This window comes from Pinus tabuliformis, chromosome J (genome assembly GCF_031772625.1).
Source record: "Pinus tabuliformis cultivar Carrire ecotype Pingquan chromosome J, CPIR1, whole genome shotgun sequence".
Classification (NCBI taxonomy): domain Eukaryota; kingdom Viridiplantae; phylum Streptophyta; class Pinopsida; order Pinales; family Pinaceae; genus Pinus; species Pinus tabuliformis.
The window spans coordinates 833,999,962-834,025,184 of NC_142295.1; the positions used below are offsets into that span (position 1 = coordinate 833,999,962).

At 41.0% G+C, this 25,223-nt stretch overlaps 1 pseudogene; it reads left to right on the forward strand.

Annotated features, from left to right (window-relative positions):
* Positions 1 to 21,228: 21,228 nt before the first annotated feature.
* LOC149229293 (protein NODULATION SIGNALING PATHWAY 1-like) overlaps positions 21,229 to 25,223 on the forward strand; it is a 45,735-nt pseudogene continuing 41,740 nt past the window's right edge.

A 25,223-nucleotide genomic window follows, 5' to 3' on the forward strand; every position in this document is an offset into this window, starting at 1 on the left:
ATATGATAAAGTCGTTTATAAGTTCAACAGATAATAGAAGACCCCTTGAACAATAAAAGGCATGACACCATAGAGACCAAACAACTTAATGTTAATTTTCCATTGTTTTATGTTGATACAACCACTTTATCCCAATTCTTAACTTCAATTAGAAGTCAAAACAATCTTCTAGTAATAAATAACAATTATAGATAGAACAATAAATGCAATGTACAATAGAATAAAATCAAGAACAATAACAAGAGACAACAAGATTGGTCAATGACTAGGGAAAAAACCCATAAGGGTGAAAACTCTTTCAAATTCTTCTTCTTATTAGATTGTCATAAAACATATAATAGAGAGATTACAATGTTCCAATTCATCAATCAAGAGTCAAATAAAATCCCTTTGACTATCCGACAAAACCAACCAAATAATATCCAAGAGATGAGCCCAATATACAAAGCTGATCAAAGCGAGAGTCTCCAAAACTGATCAAAGTCTGCGATCAATGATCAACAATATTTTAGATCACAACCACGAGGACCTAGTGACAGAAAGTGCAACTATATCCCCACAGCCATAGGGATTCCCCTATCAATGTAGTGGATGTAGCTAACATTTCTTTGATCCAACCCTATGACTCTATCTTAGCTTCTTCTCCTCGAACGTGTGAGCTCAAACCTTGCAATTTCAAACTTGTACAAACCAATCCAAAGAAGAGAGAGATCAAACCTCCAAGATAAGAAGAATGAATGTGTGAGTGATGTGCCCAAATGAGTTTTACTTGTCTTGTATTTATATGATTCCAAGTGGTGCCCAATTTTTCTTTAAAGTCGACCTGTACTTTTGTGCACATGTGGGTTTTCACCTTAAAAATACATTTTTTTCCGTGAGCGTGCATTGGAACAACCAAAGACGAACATATGGAAGGAGAAAACATGATTAGTCAGATCTTCTCCAGGATTACCTTCAAATTTTGGGATGTCTGAAGGGAGTTTAGTAGGCATTGTTGGCCATGTGGGATCATGGAGAAGAGGGTCATTGATAAGTTGGTTAAAATCTGGGAGACTTACACTACCAACAAACGGAAGTAAGGGAGTAGGAGTGACCACACCATTTGGGGTTCCAATAGTGGGGGCACCCTAGTTAGCACCTAGGTTACCACCTTGGGTTCTTTCACCCACATTGGTGCTTGACATGATGGCAATATGGGGTTGAGAAGATGCGGAATCAGAGGATGAACGATATGAATCAGCAGAATTAGAATGATGACTCGATGGAGGAATAGGAGGATGAAATCAAACTCGATGGGGACGAGTAATATGGCCTAATAGGAACTAAGGGTGAAGCCCTCCAATTTGACGTCACAAATGCCTTCAAGGCATAATGGTGTCTAGATTAACGAGATAATGATAGGAATAAAAGAGCAACAAACAACAAGCAAACAACTAATGTAGTGGTTCCAAGTGTAAACTAACTATTTTAATGGTGTTACTCTAATACAAGAAAACACATCCTATCAAATAAAAATACCTCTAGCCTATAGGTGATCTAAATCCTCAAACAATCCTACATCTATTGTTTCATATGGCCTTCCAAATAACTTCTTACTTGACAGAATCTCATCCCCGCAAGTAGAGCTATCCAGAGAAAGGAGGGGTAGAGGACCAACTACTTCCCACATCTAGTCCTATAAGGTGTTTTCCTAAGATTGGTCACTATAGTTACCTTCATCCCACGAGGGTGGTCGAGTCTTGAGCTTCTTGGTAGTCAGCCAACGCATGGAATTCCCTGACACGGGTTGGGTAGCCTCGAGGAGAACTGCTCACACGATGACCTAGCCAAACCCCCTCTGGATCTGGTTTCTTATGCACTTCGGCTTTAGGAGTGGGATGGTGAATGATTTTAAGCTCCCTAATATGTCAACTTCTATGTCTCAATGAAAAGTGATCGATGGGTGTTATTGGAAGCCTATCCCATCGACCCTACACCTACACTACAAAGATTGTTTGGCCCTGATGCCCAAGTAGGCTTAATCTCTTTGTCTTGATTTATTAAGGTGTAGTGTTTCAAGTATTGGCTTGGCAATGTTAACCAATCTCACGTTCACTTAAAGTGTGAGTGTGTGAAAATGATGTGTCAAGTGGATGAGTTAATTAATCATGTTTCATGATGCCATATGCTGTTGAAAGTAAAATGTTGAAATATTGTAAATAAATCTCAAATGATAGAAAAATAAACCAATCAAGCACACATAACCCCACCCACAAGGGCCACTAAGAATCTAAATAAGAGAAGGCCAAAAAGATACTCAAAGACACATAAAGAGGCCAAAAAAAGATCGGGTGTCAAGGGACTAGGATCTAAAGGCTCTAAGCTGTTGAAAATGGTGTAGACAAACAATAAAAATCAAAGGTGAAAATTGTTGTAAAGGACATGTGTGAAGCTCAAAGACCCAGGATGCTCAACGGGATCCTAAAGGGGGAAAGGCAAACCCAAACTCTAAAGGGAGAAAAGTTGAAATAAACCTATCCAATAGATCTAAAAAGTAATGGATCTACAATGGCTGAAAATGTTGAAAACGCTAGACTCCTCACTTAACAAATATGTTCTTAACAATGTGGAGGTGTACTCTAAAACCTAGGGGGCTATTTCCTTCCTCAAAGAGACAAATCAAGTGGATCCATGCCTAAGAGAGACTGACAAACAAATATGAATAACCCAAACTAGTATGTAGACAACACTCTCGGCAAAACTATAAAAAATTTGAATATTCTTTAGAAAATTTTGATAACACAGGTACTGACCTGGAATTGAGGAAAACGCAGGTTTTGAGCCAAAAATTGTGCTATGCAACTCACTTATGGGGCAAAAAAGTGATTTATGTTCCTGGGAGTCTCGGTCGGCAGATCTTGCAAATATTTTTCCATCTCCTACTCGGTTGGTACCTATGACCTGCGAAAAAGACCAGAAACCTAATAGAATCCAAAAATTTGACAAAATAGGGTTTAATACTATAAATATAAATTTGGGAGAAAAAATAGTTGAATAAAACCCTAAAATTTTCTGAAAATTCAGTCACCCAAGAACGTTGTTATTCCACCAGTGGAGTCACCATTTGCTAGATGACAAATGTGTAACTAAAGACCCAGTGGAGTATTTCGATCCACCTAGTGAGAAATGGCTAAGTGATCATTTTTTGGTGATAACACTAGGAGTAGGTTGAAGAGTATACAGGCCTAGCTTCTTGATTGTAGGTTTGGCAATGACATTGGTAGTGCAAGATCTGATGTACTTCCCAACATCTTGTTGAAGGTTCGACCAATAAAAATACTTGTGTAGCACTACCACTATTTTCTCTACCCCAAAATGTCCAGTGACCCTACTGTAGTGCGCCTCCCAAATCATCTTGGACGCTCACTTGAAGGAACAAAGAGGTGTCCTAGGTTGCATAATAGTGTGCCTTGGAGGTAAAAATCTAGAACTCACTTGCCTTCCTAGAGCATATAGTATGTGGTGTTGAATTCTAGATCACTCTTGTTAAGTTTCCACCATCTTGAAGTCTTGTGTTCACAAGAGTTGAGCATAGTGGTCAGTGCCATCATCGGTGGTTAGCTGAGGCAATGTGCAACATTATTGGTGTTGGCCTTCTTGTACTTGATGTTCAAATGGAACTATTGCAGATATGTGGACCATTTCTAATAGAAATCATTCAACAACTTTCCTTGTGTTTGTATGAAATGCAAGGGTTGGTGGTTTTTGTGGATGATCGTTTCCTTCCCCATAATGTAATGCCTCCATTGTCAACAGGCTTGGACAATGGAATAATATCTTTGTCATAAGTGGGATACTTTCAGACTGTATCTGAAAGTGTCTCACTATGATATTCCATCGGATGCCTCTACTGGGTAAGAACTACACCAATAGCATATTCGAAGGCGTCTCTCTTAATTTCAAATGGTAGTTGCAGGTCTGGTAATGAGAGAATTGGTGTAGAGCAGAGGCGGTTCTTCAACTCGGAAAACACCTTTTGTTGGGATTCAAACCAAAATAACTTTGATTTCTCTCTTCCCTTGGTGACTTGACTCAAAGGCCAAGTGATATGAGAGAATCCCAACAAGAACCTACAATAGAAATTGGCAAGGCCCAGAAAGATGTGGAGCTCTATTAGAGTGGTTGGGGCTGGCCAATCCTAAATAACTTGTATCTTTGTTGGGTCCACATGCACACCTTTCTTATCAATAATGTACCCCAATTATTAAACCTGGGTCATACCAAAAGTCCATTTGTCCAAATTGGCATACCATTTGTGTTGTCATAGGGTTTGGAGGACCTATCGAATATGGTGTAGGTGCTCCTCCCAACACTGGATGAAGATTAGGATGTTGACTAAATACACTACCACGAACGAGTTGGTGAAGGGTCGCAGGATATCATCCATCATCCTCATTAAGGTTGTCAGGGAATTCATCAACCCAAAGGGCATGACCATCCATTTGAAAATTCCCTCCTTTGATTTGAAGGCAATCTTCCATACATAAGAGGGTTCGATTGGTAGTTGGTTATAACCAGACTTCAAGTCAATCTTGTTGAAGTATTTGGCCCCCTTGAGCTGGTCCAAAAGGTTTTCAGTCCCTAGGATTTGATAACTATTCCAGACAATGATCTTATTTAGTATTTGATAGTCAATACAGAGTCTCCAGGTTCCATCCTTCTTCTCGACCAACATGATCGGGCTCTATTGTAGGGATTAACACACAGGTGGTTGTGTACAGAAAACCCTCTCAGGTCTCCTGGGACCTAAGGTAGACAGAATGAGGTGACCTGCAATTGTTCAAAGATACATGCAAATACTCATGTTAATCTAGGAATCGACAAAGTAAAAGATAAGGACTACCTTTCAGTCCTTGGTGTAGATCCGCTAGAGTTTTTAGTGTAACAAGGGAAAGATCCTTTGCTAGCTCTCAGATCAGGACCTTCACAGAATATGAACCTTAATGATTCAAAACATCAACGTATGATAGTATATAAAACTAGCATGCATCTAAGATAATATTCAGTCTCGCCATTGAACCAACATATAAAGAAAGAAGGTGTCAACATCATCAAGTAGACAAAATAGGAGAAGATTTGTATTATCAGATGAGAGAAGAACGATTACAACCATGGTTGTTGAATCAAGTCTTCACTTAGCTCCTTAGCTCTTGTCTCTCTTTCTCGATCAACTTCTTGGCAGCATAACAATGCTCAAATTTTGATCCTTGTTACAATGGCCTAGCCTCTAATTTATAGATGAGGAGAGGCTCAATCCTTGCCAATTTATTCATAATTTCCATTGAGGAAAAATCTAGATGTTTCCTCCCTTTATTGCTCTTTCCCATTTTTTGTATTCTTGTTAGGATTAGCAATTTCCTTAGACAGGACTGAGGTAGATGTTTCTAGCTTTTTGAGCTGACATTTGAGTGAAAAGTGGAGTGTCAGTCAGTCAACTCATGCTTTGACCTTTGTAATCTCATAAAAATCTAGTAACACTTCCCTTTAGGCAAAACAGAGCATTAACCTAGGTACTAACCCCTTGCTGGGTCATAAGAAGTGTTTGAATGCTATTTGTCTATTTTTAGGGGGTGTTACCATGGAAAATGGGCCTGTAACTTAGGGTTTTCTTCCAGTCAAAGTGTCCTTCTCCTCTGAGCTTATGAGGAGGTCATTTTCTGTACAACAAATGCCCTCTAAAGTGTGAGGTTAGAGAAGAAGAGGATGGCTGAAATACTTTAGAAACTACTGTTGTGGGGAAAAATGCCTATGCAGGACGATCCTATCCACCTAAGGTGCGACAGTGCCTTAGCAACAAATGAATACAGCTATACTAGTTTCTTCCTTTATGAAATGTGAAAGAAGAGAGATCAATAGACTTACCGGTGTCTTCCGTTTGTCCCTCGATCCAATCTCCCTTCTCTTTGGGTGTTCACAGCTATTTGCCTTCTTGCTTATCCAGCTACAACTTCCTGCAAGATCACAAGAGAACAGCTACTTGCGACAAGAGAACAGCTACTTGAGACAAGAGAAGAACACTACGCAAAGACAGATATTCACATTCATAACTGATTTAGGATTAGAAATAAACCAAATACACTAATACATTCAAACATCAAAATACATCAGCATATAGGAGAAACCAAGATAGCTTTATTGATGAATAACAAGGTTCAGGAAGAGATACAACCCAGAGGGCTCCAATCCAGCATCTCCTTCCCAGCAAATGGAATTCCTATCTTCATCCCCTTCAAAGCATTAAGCACCCAATAATTCCAGTCTCAAACCAACAGCAATTCTTTGCAATAACAAAATTCTAGCCTCTAGATCTCATGGAGGAGAGATCCATATATAGATGTTTGGAGAGAGGATGAGTCAGCTTGAGATCTGACTAGTGTCCTCTCCCTCTATCAGTTCTTGAGTCCACTTGGAGGTTCTTGCTTCCACTTGGAGATTTGGAACCTCTTACTCATCACCAGTCGAATTCCCTGAGGCAAGTGTCATTTTGGAAGCTTCCTGGGTCTTGACACCTTGAGAAATGAGCCTGCCACTTGTCCACTCTCGTTCAGCGCAGGTAGCCTTTGTTCCAGTTGACATTCAGCGCAGGTAGCCAGTGGAGCCATTGACATTCAGCGCAGATGGTCAGTGGAGCAGCTGACATGATCCTGAATTGACTTGTTTTTGAGCAGTTTCAGGTGGAGAACTTTTGTGAATTGCTGTGGTTTGTTAGCCTTGTTCCTCTAGGGGTAGGAACAACATGTTTAGGGACTTTGGATCCCTTAGATTATGGACATTTCATGCTCAATGCTGTAAGGCACAAAAATGTCTATAACAGTTGCCCCCTAAAGTATGAGGTTGTTTATCGGGCGAAATGCTTTATCAGGGGGATCCAAAGTTCATCCAGTGCTGGGAGGAGACCTGTAATACAATACAATACAATACATTATTTTTCATACTGCTTTCATGATCTAGCTGAGGCGGGCATTCCCATGCTCAGCTTTATAAATTCATTTTTCTGTACATAGAACAGACAATCGTCTGATGATAGACTGATAATTTTGATGAAATTATCATCCTTTGAGTAGGATGATTATCTGCTGCAATGATGTACATGTCAATGTCTTTATCTTTCCTGAATATATATCGCAGCCCGGATGGATGAAACTAGATTCGGGGTCTTCAAACTCGTTCGATCTTTACTCTAAGTACAAGTCGATCCATGTGAGAAATGTTCTGAAGTCGAACATGGAAAGACATCGCTTGATTACCGGTCAATGATGTAAACCATTAACAAGAGCGAGAGGAATCACCGATAATGATGATGACCCTCAAGGTACTGCAGTACAATTCACGTGGTGTGAATAAAGGACTTGGCGTCGAACACCACGTAAAATCTTTCGGTCGAAGGTCATTGATGTATACCTGTCGCCGGAAGTGAGAAACTTGCCATTGTGGCATGCAAGCTTCAAAGTACTGAAGGGGTTGTTCCTAGATCAACTTCTTGGATAATGAGCTGACGTCGAAAAGAAGCGATCTGTCACAGGAGGGCCTTAATGAATCCCACATCAGTGACACGGAACAGAGCTAATGATTTTAATGGAGGTGAAAACGATCTGTGACATATGATTCAGGGTGGCGGTCATGAATGGATGAAGGATAATGTATGGTAGTGGATGGGACACGGTTGACTCTTTCTGAACGACTTCTCTTGAACATATGGCAACACTGATGCGATGGATCGGTAGCATTACCCCAAATATGGATGGTATGGCGAGACCATGGATGTGACCGGTGAATGAAACAACCCAACCCAATTGTGGTACGGAGGAAAAGTGTCATGTTCAAGAGCGACTTGCTACCATCAAAGTTTTCTTTAGTTTCTCCCAATTTTTCCCCAGTCATTGCTGACCAGTACCTCTTTATTTTTGTCAAGCTTGAGGAGGATAATATATGCTTGTTCTATAACCTGCCCTTCGGGCAAGCCCATCGCTATGTTTTAACGAGCCTAGCGATAGTGAAACTCGTTCTTGTCTAAAGACAAGTTTGTCGCTATTTAATGATTTTAACGAGTCTAACGACAAGGATAACTCGGTCCTTTTCATTTTTAGAGAGTTTGAAAAGGTACATAAATTCAACTCCAAAATTCCTTTTTCGTCATCTAATCCCTTAAGTCCGAACAAGTATAAAACAATACAGAAGGGATGAGTTTTCGATAGTTTTAACGAGCCGAATAAAACAAGCGCTCGATCTTTTTGTGCAATAATCCCTCAGGTCCAAAAAGATTAAAATCTAGAGGAGGGATAGCTTTTCTTGTCCTTTAATGAGCTGGAAGGCCAAAACTTGGCAATCTTTTCATATTTTACGAGTCAATTGAAAAGAGCTTAAAGAAGACTCGTCTTTTGAGGAACGAGTGATAAACAGGGTTAGTAGCAGATTCCAGGTACAGGTTGGAATTTTCCAATCATGGCAGTGTCACAAGGATGGCTAGGTGTAATCGCTCTTCGCAGCTGTTCCTCAAAATGGGTAAAAAATCATATGGAGGTGAACGATCGGCCAAATGAAAAGTGGAGGTGACGGTGCAAACACGACCAAGGCTTTAACGGCTGATGATATTACATTCACAGTGGTTATTTACCGGGATAGTTCATTTTTTAACGAGCTTAAACGCGGATTGAAACACTTGCTCGATCTTATGTTTATTTTTTAACGAGCATGAACTATGCGCTAAAACTGCTCAGATCTTGCGTTTATTTTTTTAACGAGCATGAACTTTATGCTAAAACTGCTCGATAATTGTATGGTCAAATTTTGATTTTTACCATGACTAGCTTTGCCCTTTTCAAAGATAGTACTGTATCCTCAATTGCTGCATCAAACTAGTTAAAAATGAATAACATTTGCATGGAAATGAGAATATAACCCTAATGTTTCGCTTTGAACTACGTAAAAAGCAATTAAAAGGTGTTTTTACCTCTCATTTTACCATTCCATTTGAACTTGGTTTGTTGGAGCTTTGGAGGTGCCTCTTCCCCCTTGATTTTCACCAGCTGATTCCGGGAGATTCTGCGGACGATTTTCGACACCGTCTGGACTAGGTAGGAGCTAAACTCTAGCTCTTTCTTTTCATGGTTTCCTTTTTCCATTCTGTGCCTGTTTTCATGTTCCCATAAGCCTCTGGGGTTTTGCTAGGGCGCTTGCCATCAGCGCAGGCAGTCCATTCGAAACCTGCGTTGAATGTCAAGCTGCCTTGAGGCAGTTTGACCTTCAATGCAGGTAGGACACTTGCCAATTGCGTTGATCTCAGAAAAGCAGTTCTATTGCACAGTTTTTTGATGAAATTTTGCCAGTTTTTCATCAAATCCAGGAGCTTACTCTTTCTCTTGTTTGTTTTGCAGGGATTTTTGAGCAAAATGACCCTCACATGGCGAGAACGAGAACATGAAGAGGAGGACATGATTGCCCTCCATGACCATGTCATGGTGAACGTGCTGCGGAACTGTGGCCTGCTGAAGTTCTTCCGTATCTCTAGTATGAGAGCACAGATCTCTTTACTGCAGTATATGCTTGATGCTTGGGATCCTATTAACCAAGTATTTCAGATCAGGAGCAAATCCATCCCTTTGACCATGGTAGACATTTACTTCTTGACTGGTTTGTCGAGGCGGGGTGCCCCCATTTCTTTGTCAGGTTCGGCCAGAGGGAATGATTCCATGAGAGATTATGTCCGCCAGTATTGCAGGGAGGGGTCCCAGCCGAGCAGAGACGGCAAGGTTGTTATCCGTGAGATTACTGACAGGTCTCTCAGGTCCATTCTGTATACTATTGGTAGGATGGCCGGTAGCGCATCCCTACATGTTGCCAACCGATCTTATGTGCAGCACGCCTTGGAGTGTCTCCAACCGAAAGTATTCAACTGGTGTGATGCAGTACTTTTTCAGATGAAAAGTCAGTTAAACAAGGTAAAGGACGGGAAGTTGAAGAACTTTGGATTTGGTTCTAATCTGACTGCCTTTGCCTTGGAGAAAATACCACTGATGTAGCCTCAGTATATTGCACTCGACTTGCCTTCTCCTACCGAGCCACGCATGCAGAGATGGGTTGATCACATGTCTAGGCATGCTGGTCAATCTCAGATTTCTTTCACTGATACCTTCTTCACGTGGTTCGAGCGTCAGGAGATGGTCTATTCTGAGTATCCATATGTTGGTATGGATTTCGAGGTGATCCGGACTTGGTACTGTCGGATGGCGAACAGTGGGGCACTATTGGTAAAATCTTCGATCATACTACTGTTTACTGTTCTTATTTATAATGTCCTTATGCTTTATTCTATCAAGACTTTAATCAAACTCATGTGTGCATGCAGATGTTGGTCCTGTTCGCCCGAGAGCGCCAGTTGCTGCCCCGGCAGGGGAGACTGCTGGGAGAGTTATTCTCCGCGACCTTGATCTAGTCGAGACCCTTACAGCTGTGCAGGAGCAGGTTGAGAGCCTTACTCTTGGCATTCCCGATGTGAGGACTGATGAGTTACCTTTACAGTTGCAGCGGCATACTACTGGTGTGCCTAGACGATGGACTCGTCTCTTGCGCATGATTGCACAGGCCGTGACGTGCTATCATGAGCATCACTAGACTAGGGTGCCCCCTAGCACTTTTGAGTTTTTGGGTCATATGACCGACTTTGTCTTGGTTACAGAACATTATGTATGAACGATAAACAGCTTATATATATTTTGATTTTCGAGTTTTATTCTGGTTGAGTTATATGATCCATATGTACAATCATTGATGATGTGTTTCTTTTTATAAATGTCGCAAATGTCTATCTAACACATAGTTTGCTAATGAGTCGGTTAATGTGTTCAAGTTTCTAGAAATGTGCTGGTATTGAATTGAATCAAATTGTCTTTCCAAAATCTTAACCCTTAGGAACATGCGATAAATAGCTGGATTGCGAACGAAATATATACCATTGAGTTGTAGTATTACGAGCTGTGAGTCTAGCCTGACAATTAGTCGGCGTATGCCACGGGTGATGGCATCAGAGAGTAGTTCTATCAATGCGCTATACTCTGCGACGTTATTCGTTGATTTCCCAATACATACACCTCTGAAACTTACTAACTCGCCGCTTGGATCAAAAATGGCCCAGGCTGCGGAGGATAGGTTCCGCGAACTACGACTCGCTCCGTCGGCATATCCAACACATGTCTCCAGAAGGTTTGACATCTGCAATAAATGTAAAAAGGCGGATCATTCGACCAAAACAAACACTTTAGCGAAAACAAAATACAACAAAAGCATACAGGTTACTATTTAAGCATAGTAACGCTTGAGGTACAACCCATTACGGGGCTGCGCCAGTGGAATTCCGTCATAATCCATTAACTCGTAGGCTCCTTTTGCTAACACTCGTTTAACAATATAGGGGCCCATCCATAAGGAATTAAATTTACCTGCTCCCAATTTATCGGATTCTTGGTCATAAAGCAAGACTAAGTCACCTTCTGAGAAGACACGGGGTTTGACATTTTTGTCGAACTGCGCCTTGACTCGTTTCTTATGGGCTTCGTTAGCCAAAGCGGCATCACGACAGGTTTCATCCAATTGGATTAATTCCAAGAAACGAGCCTCTTCTTCCGAAGTTCCGGGGAGGAGATCAATTGCGAGTTTTAGCAACGAAATTTCACATTGGATTGGCAAGACTGCTTCCAGGCCATACACCAGTTGGAAAGGTGTGAACCCGGTCGCGTTCTTTACCGATGTTCGATAAGCCCACAAGGCTGAGTACAGGATTAGGTGCCACCTTCTTTTGTGAACCCTGATCATCCTTTGCAACATACGCTTCAGGACCTTGTTGATTGCTTCAACTTGTCCGTTGGCTTGCGGATAATACGAGGTAGAGTTGTCGTGAGATAGCCCTAGCTTGGCAGCTAATTCGACCATCATGTGATTGCGAAAATGCGATCCATGATCTGTAACTATAGCCTGTGGTACGCCGAACCTGGTGACTACATGATTGAAAAAGAAAAGGGCAGCTGTTTCACCAGTGTTATCAAATGTAGGCATCGCCTCGTCCCATTTGGTAAAATAGTCAACAGCGACTATAATATACCCATGCCCCCCGGCCGAGGTGGGGTTACATTGCATGAAATTGATGCCCCACTTGGCGAAAGGCCCAACAGCAACTATTGGCTGTAAAGGTGCGGGTGGTATTTTGGTTTTGCTATCGAAAATTTGACATGCATGGCAACTTCTGACTGCGGTTATGCAATCTTTGAACATGGTTGGCCAGAAGTATCCTGCTCGTAAGATTTTCTGCGATGTAGCATATCCGGATTGATGCCCCCCACACGCGCCTGAATGACACTCATTCAGGGCTTTTTCGGCCTCTTCATGGGTGAGACACCTCCTCAGAACTATATCGATACCCCGACGGTAAAGTGTATCACCGACGATCATGTAGTCTTTCGCTTGGTATCGTATACGCTTCTGTTCTGAGTGAGAGGTGTCAGGCCTGAATTTTTGGGTTTGGAGATAAATTATTATATCTCCATACCACTCATTGCTTGCAGATATCAGAAACAAACTTTCGTCCACGATTGATTCTTCTGATGTTTCATCGTTGGACGACGATGGGAGATCGCACAATAATTCTGCGAAAACTAAAGCTTTCTTTGATTTGGATTTTACAAATTCCAGATCAAACTCTTGAAGGATCTCTATCCATTTTGAATATTTGCCCCCCAGCAACTGTCGCGACAATATATAAGTCATGGGGTTGCAATATGATAGAATGGTAGTTTTCTGAAAGAGGACATAATGTCGAAATCTTTGTATCGCTTGAACAGCAGCGAGTGCCAGCTTTTCAACGTAAGAATATTTTCTTTCTATATCATTCAAGTTTTTACTTAAATAATATATAGGATGTTCAATTCCATCGACTTCTTGAACTAAAACCATCGCAATGTTCGTATCTGCTGCAGCCAGATACAAGTTAAAATCTCTTTGATAGTCTGGGGCATACATTAATGATGCTTTTACTAGAGAATCTTTCAGAGCATCAAAGGAAGCTTGCCCCACCTGATCCCAGACAAAAGGTACATCCTTTTTCAAAAGACGAGTATAACCTTTAGCAAGTTCTGCATAATTTGGAATGAACCTCCTCAGAAAGTTTGCTTTCCCTTGGAGTTTCTGAATCTGAAGCAAATTTGAAGGTGGAGGCAAATTAATGATTGCCTGAACCTTACAAGGGTCTAGACGAATCCCATCCTTAGAGACTACAAAGCCAAGTAAACGACCAGAACCAACGCAAAACACACATTTGTGTGGATTGAGTCTTATCTTGTAGTGTCGGCAACGTAGAAATATCGCTCTTAAATGCTGCGGATGATCAGTCCGCTTTCGCGAATGAGCCGGAAGGTCGTCGAGATAAGGTTGAACGATGTTCTTGATGTCATGGAAGGCATAATTCATTGCCCTCTGAAACGTCGCCCCTGCGTTCTTTAAACCAAAGGGTAATTTTCGATAAGTGAATGTGCCCCACGGACAGATGAATGCAGTCTTTGACTGGTCCTGTGGGCGGATATTTATTTGATTATACCCGAAAAATCCATCCATAAATGAAAAGATTTCACATCCGGCGCATTCATCAATTATCTGGTCGATGAAGGGTGTAGGGTAGTTGTCCTTCGGACAAGCTTGGTTTACATCCCTATAATCGACACACACTCTGATTGTCCCTTGTTTCTTCATAACAGGGACAATATTCGATACCGAATCGGTTAGAGGAACCGGGTAGATGAAACCAGCATGGAGAAGTTTTTCAACTTATGCCTTAATGGCAGCGGCCTTCTTGGGGTGCACCTGCCGAAGCCGTTGTCTTACTGGTTTGACATCATGATACATTTTAATTTCATGTTCAACGATACTCGAGTCAATGCCTGGCATTTCATCATATGACCAAGCAAAGACATCTCTGAATTCGCGAAAAAGAGCGTTATATATTTCCAGTTCTGAAGGGGAACAACCTTTGCCGACATAAATATTCTCTACAACATTTGTTTTAGTCGAGATATTTATGGCTATAGTCTCTTCAATATTGCATAAGTTTCACTCGGAATCCACCGTATTTACAGTATTTGATAGGAATTCAAAAACTGAAGGGTGATAAAGGTCATACTGAGTATCTTCTTCATATTCTAGAAGAAGGGAACGATGGTGGCAATCATTCCATGGTGCCCCCTCAATCAACATTGATTGTAGAATTCCTTCGTCAGTCCCATGTACTTTCGACCAAGGATCTAGTGGGGTACCATATTCTCTAGACCTATCTACCCAAACGCTTGATGAGCGTTGATTTGGGTTCGCCTCCCATGCTCGAAACATTGATTGCTACAATATTTCTATAGGGCTTGGGGGCAAAACCATTGCATGATCCATGTTGATATCGTCTTCTGAGATCTTCGTGGAAGATATCATGTTGCAGGCTCTTACCAATGCTACTTCCCCTATATATAATGGAGGTGGAAGTGCGAAAGTTCCCATTAATGTGGGGTCTTTCAGTAGGCCTACTCCGATGTCTTGAAGCGAATGGTTGCTTCCATGGATCATGGGAATGCTTCCTGTAACTTGCAAACCATTAGGGAGGAAGTTTTGTTGGTCGACGATCGTAATCCCTCCTTCAAACGAGAATGCAATCTTCCTAAAATAAGTCGACACAACAGCTGCCATGGCATAGATCCATGGTCTTCCCAGTAGGATGTTGTAGTCAAGATTCCCATCGATGACTTCAACATCTATTTCTATTGTTTTTCCTCCTAGTTCAACCTTCAAGTTATTAAGGATACCGTACGGGGTATAAGTCCTTCTGTCGAAAGCTTTTAACGTCGTCGAAGATTGCGACAAGGCTGGAGATCCTAAAGTTTTCCAGCAACTCATCGACATAATACATGTAGATGCCCCCTCATCAATAATTGTTCGATGAACAGTTTTGTTGAGGGCTTTCACTTGAATAAGGAAAGCTAGTTGAGCTGGTAACTGAGGATCATATCCTTTGTGATCAAAGGATACAATATTGGAATCCTTAGGATCAACCCCACCAATAGCCAATAACAACGCCTGCCTTTGGGATGGGCAATTTTGTAGTACTTCAAGAATCGACATAGCTGATGGCGATTGGGCCAAATCTTCCACTATGTTATAATGTTGCGCCGCTCTGGTGCGAGGATTAAACGTCGACTTGTGTACTACTCCCTTTGGCGGTTTTATTGTTAATTCAGGAATGATGGGCGGTACAACTTTTGTCGAAGTTGTTGTCGAACTGCTTGGTTGATCTTTATCCTTGCCGTTCGACATCTGCGGATTCCCGTAATCTTTGTTCCTTGTCGAAATCAAAGCATCATTCTGCTGTTTTGAAACCGACAACATGAGCACTTGCGACGGGGAAGCATTTCCACTATCAACCAGATTTTGACCTGGATTGGGAAACGGATCAGTTAACACAGCTGAGGTTTGCGAACTTTTGAAGAACCTTCTAAGCTCAGCTTTGTATGGACAATCGGCTGTCCAATGATCCTCGTCACATATCATGCATGGACTTTTTGGTTTCCCTTTCCTAGGAGGGTTCGAAGAAGTTTTTTCAGGGGATGACTCACCCTGTTTCTTCTTCTTCCCTTTGTTTTGTTTCTTCTTTCTCCCTGGTTGTTTGGTTTCTTTGCCTTTATCTGTTGATACGACATTTATTTCCGAAGCAAGAATTTCTTCTTTTGCATTTTGATCCGAATTCTTACGGGCTTTCTTAGACAAAGCCTTTGTCGATTTCGCGTTTGCCGTGCCAATCACGCCATTGCCGGCATGAGAGTCACTATTTGATTTAGGAGGAGGAGGAATTGAAAATTCCGGTCTAGGGGCGTCAGGTATTTTGTCATAGAGCGTGCCAGACTGAGTATAAACTAAGTCTAGGTATTGTGCACGAGCAATAACTTGCTCCTCTGTTACGACTCCCCCCTTTGCCACATCTTCTGTTATAGCAGGAAGTAACGACTTTATAAACCATTCAGCTAACAGCTGATCGGGAACGTATGTTTTCACCATCCTACGACGATGACGCCACTCATGTATATGATCGGATATATGAGTGGCAGTTGTCTGCTTGAAGTTGGTTAATATTTCTGTTCCCGTTTCGTACCTTATCGGTAATTGAAAATGGGTTAAGAAAGTCATGGCTAGGGAGCTAAAATTGTCGAACGAGGCTCTAGGTAACTCAATATACCATTTTGCCGCCGGACCCGTTAACGTCCTCTGGAAAAGGCGAAGCCTTATCGAATCATCATTTAGGGTGTTTGATGAACACCACAGATGAAAAGTCATCACGTGATTCGATGGGTCTTCACCTGGATTTCCATTGAATTTAGGAATGTCACATGGAAGTTTGTGAGGAATCGCTGGCCACCAAGGGGCGTAAGCAATCGGATCGTTGGTTAACCGGTGTAAATCGGGTAACTCTAAAGTTGCCACGAATGGTAACTGTTGATTCAGGTTAGGTGAAGCATAACCAGGGTACGATGGAATCGCCTGAGCAGTGGGTCTTTGCATACCAACATAATGTAATTGATGCTGGTATGATTGATACGATTGGTGGACTTGACCACCGTAAAGCGGTTGGTTTTGACCGTTTTGAATATACGGTTGTCCACTGTTCGCAAAGATCTGCTGCTCAGAACCTTGGTACACTTGCTGGAATTGTGGTTGTTGGTATTGCACCAGCCATGGTTGTGAAGCCATGTTCTGTTGTGCTACACTAACTGTTGGACCAAGGTGTGGGGTAATTGTACCCGTTTGGACCTGTGTCGCCCCACCAGTTGGCGATTGTGGTTGTGACCCAAGGTCAAGGGGCTGTTGCATTACAACCTGAGAAATCTGAGGTTGACATACAACAGGCATCGCTTGAACCTGCGACACTGTTACAATAGCCGGTGTGGTCGGGATGTTCGACATAGGTACACACTGTTTCATAGAATATACAACCCTCGGTTGTTGAGGTAGCATAGGTACCCAACCACTCGATGTAATTCCAGTATAACCTAAATACTGTTGTGAACTCCCGTATGGATACCCTCCCGGAGGGGGTAATGAAAGGGCATACTGCCCCCCATACGGTAGCAATCCGGAACTCAAGGGGATTGTTTGTCCTTGGGGACTGGATTGCCCAAATTGACCTCCAAATGGATCAATCTGGCGAGTCTCAACATAAGAGTTGCCGGATATTATTCCGGATGAACAAACTGGAACAGACCACACTGTCGAAATAGTCCCTTGGTGGACTCCTTCTAGCGGTTGTGAGCTAGTCGGGACAGCTGGTATGCCGGCAAACATTGTCAGAGTGATGGCAGGGGCTTCTGCTGTCGCTGTGTCGTTCGACACAGTCCTAGATGTTGACGGTTGTTCAGACATTTTGAGTCTATCCAATAGATTGCCTAGCGATTCTACAGGAACTTCCACTTGTGGTGGATTAACTTCTGATGAAGGAAATAGAGTGACCCCGACTCCAAAATGGGTTGGAGTACTTGCTTGCGGATCCTCTGCAATTTCCTCTATCGCAATCAAACCCAGTGGAAGAGAAAGACCGTCAGGTCCGTAAAATATTTCTGGTGCCGAAAAAGGGGTTGAATCGACAGCGACAGTTGTTTGGGGAGCAAGACTCTCTAAACCAGTTGAAGATGGAACTGGTTCAGTGATGCAAGTATTTGCCCCCAGACTAGGATCAGTATTACTGTCCCTCTGTGGTTGTTGAACTTCTTCTATAGAGGCAGGGTTTCCAGAAATGTTTGGAGTAACCGGAATCTCAGATGTTGTCGGAACACTTGTTCTAACTTTGATAGGAGATTTCGAATCGGTTAAACGAGTTCGCTTTGTCCGTACTGTTTTTGATTCCAGAGACAAAGACGGTTGACTCGTAAGCCTCCGCGAACGACGGTGTTTCAATTGACTTTCTTCCACGATTGCGGATTACTCGATCAACCAAAATACAAAAGGGGAAAGTGTGTTTCCGAATTAAATGAACTTTTTTTTAGACGCTTTTAGACACAACTTGCTTTTTCACTTTTAAAGAGTCGAGAAAAAGCTAAAGATGACTCTAGTCTCCTTCGATGTTTTAACGAGCCCGAAGTGACAAATGCTCGGATGGACTTTTTCTGTTATAGAGTCTGAAAAAGGCCAAAAGGAACTGCTCTGGAGTTCTAGGCAGAGGGTGTGCCAAACTTTTCGCAAAACCGCAGAATACATTTTAGGGTATGGGCGGTCGATCTTCTTGAATGCTGTGTTCACTGCATTACGATCAGTAGGGCGACCGACACGGCTTCCTAAGGATAAAGGATATATGCCTATAGGGGTCTCCCAATATATACGCGACGGTACATGGGAGCACAATCCATACTAGCGCTATCGTCCCTCAGGAGGAATCACCCACCTTCCACGAGATCGACAGTCACTAGGCTTAACGACGCCGGAACACGTCTCTAGCCTAGACCTCTATGTTGTGCGTTATGTTGCAAAGCATTGTTAGGTTCATTCAGTTTATTTTAGGTTGATCTTTTTAAAGTTTGCCTTTCAAGGTTCACCACGAGATGTATGATACAAATTCCTAAATGTAGTCTAAAGATGATAAGCAAGCTTTATATCTTTTCAACTTTGAAAATCCTAGCTACTAAGGGAAAAGAAAGACACCATCTTTTCTCAAAGAGCAATCAGCACACTCTAATGCACTTTTCCTAAATCCAACATGCAAACTATCAAATGCAAAATGCACAATGCAGGTGTTTGTTTTCCGCTTTCTTAGTATTGATGCCTACAAAGAAAGCTTTTTGTACAACTTTGAATTTGCTTTTAAATGATCAATACAAACAAGTTCACTTTTTCGAAATCAGAGAAGATAGAAGAGATTACACTACTTAACGATTTTCGAAATAAAGACTTGTTTCGACACTTAAAAGAGACAAATTCAAACCAATAAGCAAAAGTATAATCAATCTGCAAACAGCCAATGAACTCTCTTCTAAGATCACAATCAATCAGATCTGAATCAAAGGCTACAGGATGACTATTTTACTCATGCAAAGGAAAACTGTAAATGACGCCACAAACACATAGAAACACTCACAGTCTTTTTGTACAAAAGGAGGCGGAATCTAAGCAAAGAAAAGGAGTTATCTGACTGGTACCTATGCTGGTTAAAGGCTGCAAAAAACAGAGATCAAAACAGGGCAACAGAGAGCAGAGAACCCCAGCTGCACAAGGCCAAACTGGTTCAGCGCAACCTCAACACTGAGGACTTGACATTCAGCGCAGGTAGCCTTCACGGGACCTGCATTGAAATGCAGACTGCCTTCACAGCAGTTGCGCTGAAGGAGAAACTCTCGTTTCTCCTGGGTTCTGGGTCACAAATTGCTCAAAAATCAACAGTTTCAGGCCAAATCAGAAACACAAGCAAGGTATAATCAAAGGGATGCTTTGAAAGCTACTAAGATCTATCACAAGGATGATCAAATCATTTGTGGATCCATTGTTTAGATCATAGACAAGTCCAGCAATTGGACCAAAGCAGCAACTTTCTACTTTGCATCCGGGAAAGATGCAGTTCGACTGTTGCTGTCAAGTCTATGATGCAAACAAATGATAGAAACACAAACAAAATGACTAAACAAATTCTCCCCAGCGGAGTCGCCAATTTGTTGTGGGGAAAAATGCCTATGCAGGACGATCCTATCCACCTAAGGTGTGACAGTGCCTTAGCAACAAACGAATACAGCTATACTGGTTTCTTCCTTTATGAAATGTGAAAGAAGAGAGATCAATAGACTTACCGGTGTCTTCCGTTTGTCCCTCGATCCAATCTCCCTTCTCTTTGGGTGTTCACAGCTATTTGCCTTCTTGCTTATCCAGCTACAACTTCCTGCAAGATCACAAGAGAACAGCTACTTGCGACAAGAGAACAGCTACTTGAGACAAGAGAAGAACACTACGCAAAGATAGATATTCACATTCATAACTGATTTAGGATTAGAAATAAACCAAATACACTAATACATTCAAACATCAAAATACATCAGCATATAGGAGAAACCAAGATAGCTTTATTGATGAATAACAAGGTTCAGGAAGAGATACAACCCAGAGAGCTCCAATCCAGCATCTCCTTCCCAGCAAATGGAATTCCTATCTTCAGCCCCTTCAAAGCATTAAGCACCCAATAATTCCAGTCTCAAACCAACAGCAATTCTTTGCAATAACAAAATTCCAGCCTCTAGATCTCATGGAGGAGAGATCCATATATAGATGTTTGGAGAGAGGATGAGTCAGTTTGAGATCTGACTAGTGTCCTCTCCCTCTATCAGTTCTTGAGTCCACTTGGAGGTTCTTGCTTCCACTTGGAGATTTGGAACCTCTTACTCATCACCAGTCGAATTCCCTGAGGCAAGTGTCATTTTGGAAGCTTCCTGGGTCTTGACACCTTGAGAAATGAGCCTGCCACTTGTCCACTCTCGTTCAGCGCAGGTAGCCTTTGTTCCAGTTGACATTCAGCGTAGGTAGCCAGTGGATCCATTGACATTCAGCGCAGATGGTCAGTGGAGCAGCTGACATGATCCTGAATTGACTTGTTTTTGAGCAGTTTCAGGTGGAGAACTTTTGTGAATTGCTGTGGTTTGTTAGCCTTGTTCCTCTAGGGGTAGGAACAACATGTTTAGGGACTTTGGATCCCTTAGATTATGGACATTTCATGCTCAATGCTGTAAGGCACAAAAATGTCTATAAACAACTACAGATAAAGAGAGAGAGGATTGGAGTCGTGGAACCAGGAGAGACCTGAAAATAACAACATATTCCAAATATATAAGAACATGTCCTGAGTTGGGAATTCCCATGCTTAGTAGTTGAATCAGAGTGATTCTCAGGAGAGGTATGACTGTGATGTACGTCGATAGGCACAATGTAGAAACTTTGTCATAATATGATCAATCTAATGATTTGTCTCCAAAAATAATATATGCAGCTTGGGAGAGGAAACAAGGTTAAGAGATGTAAGCCTCCACCCAAGGTCTTGGTTGTTGCTTCTACGAACAACATATTTCTGCACATGTGAATAAGGGAGTTTCAATATAACATGTGAGAAATCGCTTGATTACCATTCAATGATGAAAATTGTTAACGGACATGAGGATGGCCACTGACAAGGATGATGGTCTCCAAGATGCACAGTGCAATCTAGCGAGTGTGAATAAAAGTGGTTGGCATCGAACACTCGTAGATTCGTTCAACCAAGAGCCAATAGTGAAAAATCCCAATCAAACACAGGTAACCTTCCATTGAGGTATGCAAGTTCTAGGGTACTGATATATTTCTAAATATGCTTCCTAAATAACATGTTGAAGTCGATAGGAAGATACCTGTCAAAGGTAGGAAATAAGGTTTCCTCCATTAGTTGACGTGAGACAAGATAAGAATGATTGTTTTGTAGATAGATTGGGAAAATGGACTTAAGACATTATAGGCATATGATTGCATCGTTGATATAGGAAGCAGCGAGTAGGTGATTCCCTTGAACAATAGAAGGCACGACATCAAGGCTACCAAGGAGCTTAGACTCAAGAACACCAAAGAGTTTTAGGATACAAGGATAAAGGAATCATCAGGGTATCAAGCCTAAACTCATAGGATGGTAAGCTTCAACAAGAAGATGAAAAAAGAGGAAGTTACTGAGGGGGTGCCATGTTCAAGGGAGTGACAAGAATAATACTACCAAAATATCCTTCAGAATATAAATATTGAGCCACTGTTTTGTCCAATTTTTTCAAATATGATTAAATTTAACAAGTCCACAGAGTCAAACTCAGTGGTCTTTTCATTTTTAGAGAGTCGAAAAATATCGTAAAGACAACTCCAAGGGGCACTTTTGTCATGGTTGATAATTGGGTGCGACAAAGGGTTAATAGTATACCCGACACAATTCCTTTCCCATAAGTTAGTCCATTGATTCTGGATATAGTGAGAAACCTATGCTCAATAGACATCTACCTCATTTTTTATGTGTACGAGGAGATGGAGTAAACTCGATAATATTCGTAAAATTTTAATGAGTCAGACGAAGGAAACTCAATATGTCTTTTTCAGTTCTAGGAAGAAAGAAAAAGAGATAAAAAAGAATTGCTCAAATCTTCTTCGTAGGAGTTTTACGAGCCCAAAGAAGGTAACTCGGGGTTTTTTCGTTTTAAGAGAGAGAAAAATCTCAAAAACAAATATGCTCATATCTTCTTCATAAGATTTTAACGATCTTGGAGATGAAACTCAGGGTTTTTTCAATTTTACCAATGAGAAAAAGTACCTAAAAAAATATTCTTGGAGCTTCTTCATGTAATTTTAACGAGCTTCAAAAATTAAAATCGAGGTTTTTCGGATTAACGATCAAGAAAAATATCATAAAAATAATTATCTTTCTTCGTAGTAGTAGTTTAATGAGGTCAAAAAGTAAACTCGAGGTTTAAAGGATGAACAAGCAAGAAAAAACCATAAAAAGAATGCTCGGATCTTCTTGATCTCATGCTCGACAATAGAAGGGTCTATGCCATACATTTCCTCGTAAGACCAAGCGAACACATCGCGAAATTCGTTAAAAAGGTAGGTGAAGTGCACAATTTCATCGGGACTGCAGTCAACTCCAATCTAAATATTTTCCATGATACTTGTTTTGACCAAGATATCAATGAGCATAGTCTTGGAAAAGATTACCCAAGTTACCTTGTGAATCCATAGTTTCGATAGTAATGTAAGGCGAAGGAACAATCTAAGGTTGGTCAAAAGGCAAGATTTGTAAAGAGGTCGTGTCCAAATAAGATATCGAAGTGTGATGATGAGAGTCTTCCCAGGGTTGTTCATCTAAAGACATGATTTCCTAGATAACTTCATCTGAAGGCAAGACTTCATTGAGGAGACCATTAGAGGGAGGGGTGATGGGAAAGTGTTAGGTCCCTATAATACTAGTGATTCCCCCATTACTATTGTCATTGTAGCCCTTATTGTTATTATTGTGCCCCTATTTTCCCCATATTGTCATTAGTGTGCCCCATAAAAACCCATTATTGTGATTGTTGTACCCTTATGTTATTACTGTTATGTTTGCTTGATTATATTGTAACCCCTTAGACTCCTATATATAGAAGGGAGGTTTAGTCTTTAGTATCATCCAAGAATTGTTTATTTTTGAAATGTAAATGACGTTTCCCCCTCAAAGAGGCTGAATTCTAAGGCGTTGATCTATCTTTTCTATCTTTTTGTGAGCTAGTTTCATAACATTTGGTATCAGAGCTTTGGATCCTAGGGTTTCGAGGCTCCAAACAGGTCATCGTGAAATTTTCGCTATAACTTTTTTTTTGCGACGTTGCAGAAGATAAAAAAAAATCCATTTGAGTTGAAATTGTTCTGAACTTTGGATCCAAACTTCATAGCTTGTCTCACTATATTTTCGAAGATATGATCTGAGAAAGTTATGGTTTTTCAGACTCCCGAATTACATTCCAAACATGCAACCTCGGGAAAATCGTCATAAATTTTGTTCTGAGCATCGGATTGAAATTTCGTAAGAAGTTTTAGAAAGAGGACAGTTTGTAGTTTTCTATATATCAGTTTCAGGTACTAAGGTCGAAACAGTGACACATGGCATTTCATATAAGTTCGCTCTACTGAACTAGTCTATAATCAGGTCACCGTGGGAGATTTGGCATAACTTTTCCTTGGAGAATCAAATCTTGATCAGACCCCGGGGTTAGAAAGAGGACTCAAAGGGATACTACAGGACGTGATTTTAGATATTCAATATCTGCAGTTACAGAGGTACAACAGATTCAATATCGAGCTCTTACAAAGTGAAAAAAATGTGTGTGGTTTTTTCTTAAAGTTTGCATAAGATTGGTTTGAAAAATTAGTTTGAAGGAATTCAAAGGGAATAGTGAAGAATTATTAGCATTAATTAATGCCCTGATGAAAGAAAATGGAAACACCTAGTAAGCGACCTGAAAGCTCTAGCATGACTCGTGAAGAAGAGGAAGAAATGCAACATGATATATCAAAATTACAAGACCAAGTACAACAAATTTCACTCTCACATAAGGTAACTAAAGCTAAGATGGATGGCATGGAAGCTAAGATGAATGGAATGGACACTAAGATGAATGGCATAGACACTAAGATGGAAGAATTGGAGATAAATTGGAATAAGTTGCTAGAAGAAATGGTTACTAATGGTGAAAAGGTAGTAAAGGAAACTCATGATGAGAACAAAAGAAATGTTAATCATGATTTCATAGACTCTAATGTTGGATTGAAGACCCACCATGTTCCAAAAATCGATATGAGAAAGCTTGATGGAAAGGATCCTGGAACATGGATACTACAGATGGAGCAATTTTTCGATCTCCATAATGTGCAAAACACACAAAATGTACGTATTGCAACTTATATTTGGAACCAAATCAGTTTGTATGGTATCAATTGCTTTGCTCTCATAAAAAAATTGTCACTTGGGAAATTTTTATGGAAAAAATGATAGCACATTATGAGGATACAAAAAGCAACACCTTTTTTAGCCAATTGATAAATCTCAAAGAAAAGGGTTCAACGATGGAGCACATTGAGGACTTCCAAAAATTGAACATAAGGGTAAAATATATTCCAGAGGAGCATAGGATTGATGTGTTCATAGGGACTTTAAAGGATAATATCCAACATGAGGTTCGCCTTTGGGAACCTGGTTCATTGGAGAAGGCATTCAAGTTAGCAAGAAAAATGGAAAGCAAAATTATGGCAACCAGGAAGCCTACCACTCACAACTATAAAGATGGAAGTGTTGTTGCCCCTAGCCTTCCACAACCTACAAGGTTTACACCACAACAATTGGAAGAAAAAAGAGAAAAAGAGCTTTGTTACAGTTTGTTGGCATTTTGGCATAGGTTTGGAGCTATGGCACAGGTGTTGTCCTTGATGGCAACTCACTCTGGTGACAGATCACAGTTTAGGCACTCAAAAAGAAGAAAAAGATATATACGTGGGTTCACCTAGACGAAGGCGCGTATACACGCAGGTTAGACGTTCCGAAGTCATGTATGCGTATACACACACTTTCATTCAAGGAAAAGCGCGTACATGTTGTAGAACTT